This window comes from Sinocyclocheilus rhinocerous, unplaced genomic scaffold (genome assembly GCF_001515625.1).
Source record: "Sinocyclocheilus rhinocerous isolate Xijiao unplaced genomic scaffold, SAMN03320098_v1.1 scaffold1654, whole genome shotgun sequence".
NCBI lineage: Eukaryota > Metazoa > Chordata > Actinopteri > Cypriniformes > Cyprinidae > Sinocyclocheilus > Sinocyclocheilus rhinocerous.
In genome coordinates this window covers 20,625-29,286 of record NW_015639533.1, presented here as the reverse complement: position 1 = coordinate 29,286, position 8,662 = coordinate 20,625, and positions in this window count along the sequence as shown.

Here is an 8,662-nt window from a genome sequence, read left to right as displayed (position 1 = left end):
CCTCCAAATTCACTGCACAGGACCCAGAATTCATAGCAATGCCAATGGTACTGATTAAACTTGTAGGATATTTTAATGATACAAAGACCCCATTAAATGAATGACTACCAGTGTTACAAATGTGTGAAAAGTTAACAGTTTTGTTTTAAAAATGTACTATGTGTTTGTGAAAAAAGCAACAAAACTTAAGGTGAAAAAACACTATAAATCTGTCAACAAAGATCAACTAAGAAGAGAGAAACAATACAAACCCTATTCTGAAAGTCAAAGCTCAGCAGTTTTTTGTTTTTTTTTAATGGTGAACTTTAGTCAAAGTCATGTGATTGGAATCTTTTCATTTATTTTGATGACTAGAATGCCACCTTTAGATTTTGCAACAAAAGAAACAGCGAAGCAAAATTGAAAAAGGAACATGTGTGACATAATTTCAAATAAAATAAAACCAAAAAAGTATTTTGGAGTTTGTTTCAGTGGTTTGAAAAATTTCTGAAAAAAACTTCACACTGGCCGTTAAACACTTGTGAACAGCCATTAGTCCATGATGATTACTTAATAGGTGAGTGTGCTTTGGGCCTCCTGGTTCTTTTATGTGGAAATCTTTTCAGGTTAATTTCTTCACTCATTTTATGAAGATCAGACACAAATATCTCGTGATAAATTCGTATGTATTTTACGTAAAATGTGGTTCTACAAAATGTTCATTTATTTACGTTTTTACAGACACTAAAACGTACAATACTAACGTTTTTACAGCATCTACAATAAATGTACACCACTGATGTATTTACAGCATTTAAACGTACAATACTGACGTATTGACGACACCTAAAACGTACATTATTTACTTACAATTATTTACTTATGACTTACAAATGAATCCTTATAAATATTGAAATCTCCTTATGAATCCTTATGAATATTGAAATTAATTTAATCATTATTGTATTCAGTTGCCATATCAATGGCATTATGCTTTCATATAACATTTCATTCTGTTCTGTGTGATTTCTGCCACCAACTCGTTTAGAAAAATAAATAATGTTAAACAAGACTACACTTAAAGGGTTAGTTCAAGGGTTAGTGTTTTGTGCTTGTAAACATTATGTACTAATACCTACATATAAACAATGAGACCAGGCTGCAGGATTGCAGGATAAAAATATCCACATCTATATTTGATCAGATGCTTTCTTAATCATTCTTTTCTTGCTTCTGTTATTTTTATTGTGTCTCTGATGTGTTTTCATCACTTTTCTCTAATCTGAAGATACGCAAACAGCGTATGCAATTCTGTGTCAGCTGCGCCACGCGGATACGTTTTCTACGTTGTTTGTGCTTTGATTTGAACTTAAAACAACATATCCGTGTGATGCGGCTGACACAGAACAACATACACTGTTTGCATTCAGTGGATACTCTCCAAAATGGTGCTACGGTGACACGGAGACGAATTGTTGAATAAAGTCGTTTTTTTTTCTTTTGCGTACAAAAAGTATTCTCGTAGCTTCATAAAATTATGGTTGAACCACTGATGTCACATGGATTATTTTAACGATGTCTTTACTATGTTTCTGGAGCTTGATCGTGTAAAGATCCTTGCTGTCTATGGGAGGGTCAGAGAGGTCTCAGAATTCATCAAAAATATCTTAATTTGTTTTCTGAAGATAAACGAAGGTCTTACAGGTTTAGAACGACATAAGGGTGAGTAATTAATGACAGAATTTTTGTCATTGTCAATTTTTGGGTGAACTATCCCTTTAAGGTAATTAAATCGCCAGACCTCCCAGAAATAAATAAATCCTGTCCAAATAAATTTGATAACTTTTACTCAGATCTACAATAATGATCATGTGCTTTAGCAAAATAAAGCAGTTGTGGCATAATGGATAGAGAATTGGACTTGTAACCCAAAGGTCGTGAGTTCGAGTCTCGGGTCTGGCAGGGATTGTCGGTGGGGGGAATGAATAACCAGTGCTCTCTTCCACCCTCAATACCATGACTGAGGTGAGACCCTTAAGCAAGGCACCGAACCCCCAACTGCTCCCTGGGCCCAATGGCGCCCAACTCCGGGTGTGTGTTCACTACTGTGTGTGTGCCCTTGGATGGGTTAAATGCAGAGCACAAATTTTGAGTATGGGTCGCCACATGTCACTTCACTCACTTTAAAAAAAAAACTACATTATCTGTTAACGATTAAATTACTGGTGCATGTAAATGTACAAATAAAGCATATTTTGACAGTGCTTACCATGTTCTGTCCTCACAGACCTGCCGCTTCTCTGCTCTGTGAGATTCGGCGACGGTTCAAAAAAGATGTGCAAATCTGCCCAATGTCAGTAGTGAGTCCGCTAGTTGACAGTGCGCTGTCAGGAAGCGGGGCAGATATTGTGCACATGGCCGTAATGAGTGTGACAGTACATCGGAGCTGTCAGCTTGAGCGCAGATCCGCCCCGGAGTCTGTTGCTATCAGGGGTATACCACTAGGCCTGCTACATATGCACCCCCTTCAGTACTGGCAAGAGGGACTCTAGTTTAAATTTTGTACAGACTGGTGAGACGCTTTCTTCTATGGGCACAGCAAAACCTAGCTCCGTTCAGTGAGAGCTGTGCACGTGCTGGGCAGGCTGAACCAGGAAGTAGACATGCTAGGCCCAGCCTGCACCTGTATGCCTGTGGCTCTACTCCCTCAGGTCATTAGATGAATCAGAGAGGACAAAAGCTTGGTCCTTCTAGTGGCCCCACTCTGGCAGAACCAGTCATGGTTCCCCAGGATGGTGCAGCTGCTTTCCTTGGCCCCATGGCCCATACCACTGAGGAGAGGCCTCTTTTTCAAGGCAAAAGGGATAATTGACATCCCCCAACCCGAGTTGTAGAGACTCCATCGATGGCCACTCATTAAGAGCCTTTGCCCCTCCCTCAGTGTCATGAACACTTTTTCAGAGGCCAGAGCTCCTTCTACAAGGTGTCTTTATACCCTCAAGTGGTCTGTCTTTTCTCACTGGTGCACAGACCAGAACACAGACCATTTGTCCTGCAACATCTTGTCAATTTAGTCTTTCCTTCATGAGCTGCTGGACAGGAGGTGCACCCCATCCACTCTAAAGATTTATCCTGCTGGCTTTGGCATCAGTTAAGTGAGTTGGTGACTTGCATGTGCTCTCGGTAAGTGCTTCCTGAGTTTGGGCCAAACAACTGTAAGGTTGTTCTTAAGCCAAAGCATGGCTGTGTGTCCATTCAGAGCACATGTCATATCTCTGTCTGCTCTCCCTGCTTCTGAGGATGAGCAATCCTATCTACTCTGCCCAGACCAGGCACCCAAGAGTATAAGTAGAGCACTCTAGCAAATTCAGGCAATCGGGGCAGTTTTTTTGTGCTTCAGTGGCCGCACTAAGGAGCGCCTGTTACTAAGCAAAAACTTTCTTAGAGTATAATGGACGCAATAGTGCTAACCTATGCCTCCTTGGCTTGTAGCATGGGTCTTCTGTTCTGTGCTGGTAGCACAGCACTATTGGATTGCATTCCCCAAGGTGTGAGTAACTGACACAATGTGAGTGAACCATATTGAAAGGGAACGTCTTGGTTATTAACGTAACCTTGGTTCCCTAAGATTATGGAAATGAGCACTGCATTGCTGGCCATGCTACTGTGCTTGTAGCTAGTTGTTGCTTGCCACTCTTCTGTTGAAACATTCTGATGAAATGGCATGTAGAGCCAACTTATATAGGCAAATGGCCTGCCTATTTCTGCCTAATACATGCTGAAAGGCTATTTGTCTGTGCAAGTGCACAACAATAAACTATTCAACAATAAAATAGCCAAGTTACCTGATTACTTTAAATGTCTATAAATATCACCATCAGTTCATACTGCTGTTAACACTTTCTCAGACAAACGGATGCATTGAGACATGTTTTCTGATTTGGCCAGATGACGTTTCACATATACCCCATTGAAGCTATGCCACAACTGTTCACTCAGATTACACAAGGGAAAAAAGCTCAGTGACGGTTCAGTAATATCAGCTGTGGCTCTCATGGGTGTTGTGTAACCTGCTGGAAATTCTGCAGTTGTTGAAATGATTCCTGGCACTTTGGAGGATCCCTTAGCAAACAGTCAGTCACATGACTCTCACAAGTTATAGGCTTCTTGCCAGTTCATTTTTTTTATGCCAGTCCCTCGCTAACTTCCCTCCATCTTGTTGACTCGGATATACGCCATTGATTATATTCCCCAAGGAGAAAAGGAAGTGGAATGCAGCACTAGATTCTAACCTCAAACAGGATGTGAACAAGCAGAGGCATCTCTTTAAAGGGGTCATATGATGCGATTTAAATTTTTCCTTTCTCTTTGGAGTGTTACAAGCTCTTGGTGCATAAAGATCTGTAAAGTTGCAAAGACTAAAGTCTCAAATCCAAAGAGATATTCTAATATGCCCCCACATATCTACGTCGCTATGTCATCACAGTATGGTAAGGGGCGTAACATTTCTGTCACATGCTTGAGGTATTCGGCCAATCATAACGCAATGGGTAGCTGGCCAATCAGAGCACACCTCGCTTTTTCAGACTGATGAGCTTTGTAAAAATCGACGCGTTTCAGAAAGGCGGCATAGAGGAGAAACAATAATGTACAGTATGTGGAAAATAATGTGTTTTTTTAACCTTAAACCGCATAAACACATTTCATTACACCAAATACACAAAATACTGTTCTTTTTAGCAGCATCATATGACCCCTTTAATACTTTCACATCTCAGTGCCATAATGTTAGCCTGAGTGGCATTGCTTAGGTCATTCTACTAATTGGAGAGCTCATTTGAAATGGTGAGGCAGGTGCTCCCCTCCGACTGCGCTGACCAAAGACATAATACAAACCCAGCTACTAGGGAGCATTCTTAGAACTTTGACTCATGTTCTGACAAGGTTCTTTCAAGGTCAAAATGTTCTTCCATTAATGTTAATAGAATGTTTGTTAAAAGTTATTATGAATAATGTTCTCAGAAAAACACTATACATTGTTCATGAAACATTCTAGAAAGCTTTAGTTGGATGTTCATCTAACTTTACACGGCCCATTGTCAATTATTCACATTAGCATCATTATTCATCCTTAGCATATTTATCACATGCTTTGCAGTCACCTGAAGAACAGATGTACTACAAGACAACAAAGCAATTGTATAATTTTTGCTTTTGATGTGTTATTAGGGCTCATTATCACACTACAATACAAGATCACTTGTCAAAATAAATGAACATGAAACATTCATTTTGCAATTATTTTATTAGCTTGTACAGCTCACAATGTGATACATGACAGTAAAATGGCTTGCAATAATTCTGTAGAATTTCTACTGTAGAAGAAAACAACATAGGTTAACATAAATGTTATCTTGTGTTGGCCGAAAAGTTCAGAAGTTATAATTAAAAGTTTTTCATATTTCCTGACCACTAGGTGACACTGTGCCTACTGTGCATGTACCATCGATTTTCATTCAAATAAAAGCAATGGTCTAGAATGAGTTTGAAGAATAATTTTGAAATTAGAAAAATTATTTTGTTCCTAGCCCTCATTATTCAAAAGTATTAGCTCAAAAAATTACTTTTTGGCCAGTTGGTGGCACTATAGAATTTGAGATAGAGCTACGGGCTCTTCCAGATGATAAAGAGGGAAAATTGCATATGATATAACATCAGGATTGTCATGCAAGCTCTTCACCCAGTTTGAGTATGCTTCAGCTGGGCTTTGGTTTAAAACTAGGTCTGGAAAGTATTTCTCACCACCCAGCACCTCTATCTTGTGTGTCATGAAGCCCTGGTAGAATCCCATGCCTATGTTATCTTTAAGGATTTGAGAGCAATTGTTGGAAAGCATGGCATTAGCTGGATGGAACCCCAAAGCCATGTTTAACTCAATATTCAGGCAGTTCCTGATATTGGTCTCTGAGAAGCCCTTCAGGGTTGCAAGACAAGTTCGAAAAGCAGTGACCCGCCTCACTCGCCCTCCCAGATGGACTTGACGTGTGTAGTGAGTGCCGTAAGTATCTATAGTTCTTCGGTACAGGGGTTTTGTTTCCTCGTCATATTGTGTCGGAAGTCGCTGGAGGTGTTTTGAAAATTCAGTGCTGAGCTTTGGGTGGTCTGTAACTCTGTAAGGCAAGGCAAGCTTATTTATATAGCACATTTCATACACAGTGGTAATTCAAAGTGCTTTACATAAAAGGAAGTAAAATAATCATAAATAAATAAAATCACAATAATAAAAACAAGGAATTTATAAACTTTTAAAATACTTAGGTCATTCTACTAATTGGAGAGCTCATTTGAAATGGTGAGGCAGGTGCTCCCCTCCGACTGCGCTGACCAAAGACATAATACAAACCCAGCTACTAGGGAGCATTCTTAGAACTTTGACTCATGTTCTGACAAGGTTCTTTCAAGGTCAAAATGTTCTTCCATTAATGTTAATAGAATGTTTGTTAAAAGTTATTATGAATAATGTTCTCAGAAAAACACTATACATTGTTCATGAAACATTCTAGAAAGCTTTAGTTGGATGTTCATCTAACTTTACACGGCCCATTGTCAATTATTCACATTAGCATCATTATTCATCCTTAGCATATTTATCACATGCTTTGCAGTCACCTGAAGAACAGATGTACTACAAGACAACAAAGCAATTGTATAATTTTTGCTTTTGATGTGTTATTAGGGCTCATTATCACACTACAATACAAGATCACTTGTCAAAATAAATGAACATGAAACATTCATTTTGCAATTATTTTATTAGCTTGTACAGCTCACAATGTGATACATGACAGTAAAATGGCTTGCAATAATTCTGTAGAATTTCTACTGTAGAAGAAAACAACATAGGTTAACATAAATGTTATCTTGTGTTGGCCGAAAAGTTCAGAAGTTATAATTAAAAGTTTTTCATATTTCCTGACCACTAGGTGACACTGTGCCTACTGTGCATGTACCATCGATTTTCATTCAAATAAAAGCAATGGTCTAGAATGAGTTTGAAGAATAATTTTGAAATTAGAAAAATTATTTTGTTCCTAGCCCTCATTATTCAAAAGTATTAGCTCAAAAAATTACTTTTTGGCCAGTTGGTGGCACTATAGAATTTGAGATAGAGCTACGGGCTCTTCCAGATGATAAAGAGGGAAAATTGCATATGATATAACATCAGGATTGTCATGCAAGCTCTTCACCCAGTTTGAGTATGCTTCAGCTGGGCTTTGGTTTAAAACTAGGTCTGGAAAGTATTTCTCACCTCCCAGCACCTCTATCTTGTGTGTCATGAAGCCCTGGTAGAATCCCATGCCTATGTTATCTTTAAGGATTTGAGAGCAATTGTTGGAAAGCATGGCATTAGCTGGATGGAACCCCAAAGCCATGTTTAACTCAATATTCAGGCAGTTCCTGATATTGGTCTCTGAGAAGCCCTTCAGACAAGTTCGACAAGTTCGAAAAGCAGTGACCCGCCTCACTCGCCCTCCCAGATGGACTTGACGTGTGTAGTAAGTATCTGTACGTATTTCGCGTCTCACGAAAATGTGCCCCCGGGTACGTTTTTGCCATGAGACCAGGTTGGTCGAAATAGTGTGCCGTTCTCCTCTGGCCAGACGAGACCAGCAGTTTAATTAAAGGTTGCAACAAAGTCAGATTGTGCAGAGGACTCATCTGGTTCCTGTGGTCTTGCTTTACATAAAAGGAATTAAAATAATCATTAAAAAAAATCACAACAATAAAAACAAGGAATTTTAAAATGAATTAAAACAGTTAATAATAGAAAATGATTATACATAAAATATTCAGTAAATGCACAGCTAAACAGATGAGTTTTGAGTCTGCATTTAAATGTGACTAATGTTTTAGCACATCTGATCTCTTCTGGAAGCTGGTTCCAACTGCGGGCGGCATAATAGCTAAAAGCGGCTCCCCTTGTTTTGTGTGAACCCTTGGTAATTCTAACTGACTCCATCCAATGATCTGAGTGGCCTCAACAAAATGAAGTTATCTGTCAGCAGATTCTGAGCGGGGTTTCAAAACAAAACTAATTTGCCTGACATTTTGTTTTTCATTGTTTTTTGACAGTTATTTGGTCAAAGGTTGTGATAAGAAAGTACTTATTAAAGAATGTTCTGGGTTTGTTTTTCAGATAAAACCGTGATTTGGCTGAATTTTCAAGTGTTTATGCCTAAATTGTTTGGTCAGATGAGGATTACATTTGGTTTAACTACATCAGGATTTTATAAGCCCTGACGTGACTCTCTGAACAGCCAACAAGAATGAACTTGAAATATATGTAAATGTATTTTATTATGTTAAATTGTGTGTGTGTGTGTGTGTGTGTGTGTGTGTGTGTGTGAAGAGTTCATCTGTCTGACCTTCTGTTCTTTTCTTCTAAAATTAGTATTTTTCTCAGGCTCCTATGTTTATGTTCAGTTATTTCACTTTAATGGCAAAGAAAATAACCTATTCATTTCCATTAACGTGAAATTACTGAATCTACACATAGGAGCCCGAGTAAAATACTAATTTTAGAAGAAAATTTCAGATATACATGTAATATACTTACACACACACACACACACAAATTATTGTATTCTCTCTCTCGCTATCTCTCTCTCTTTATATATATATA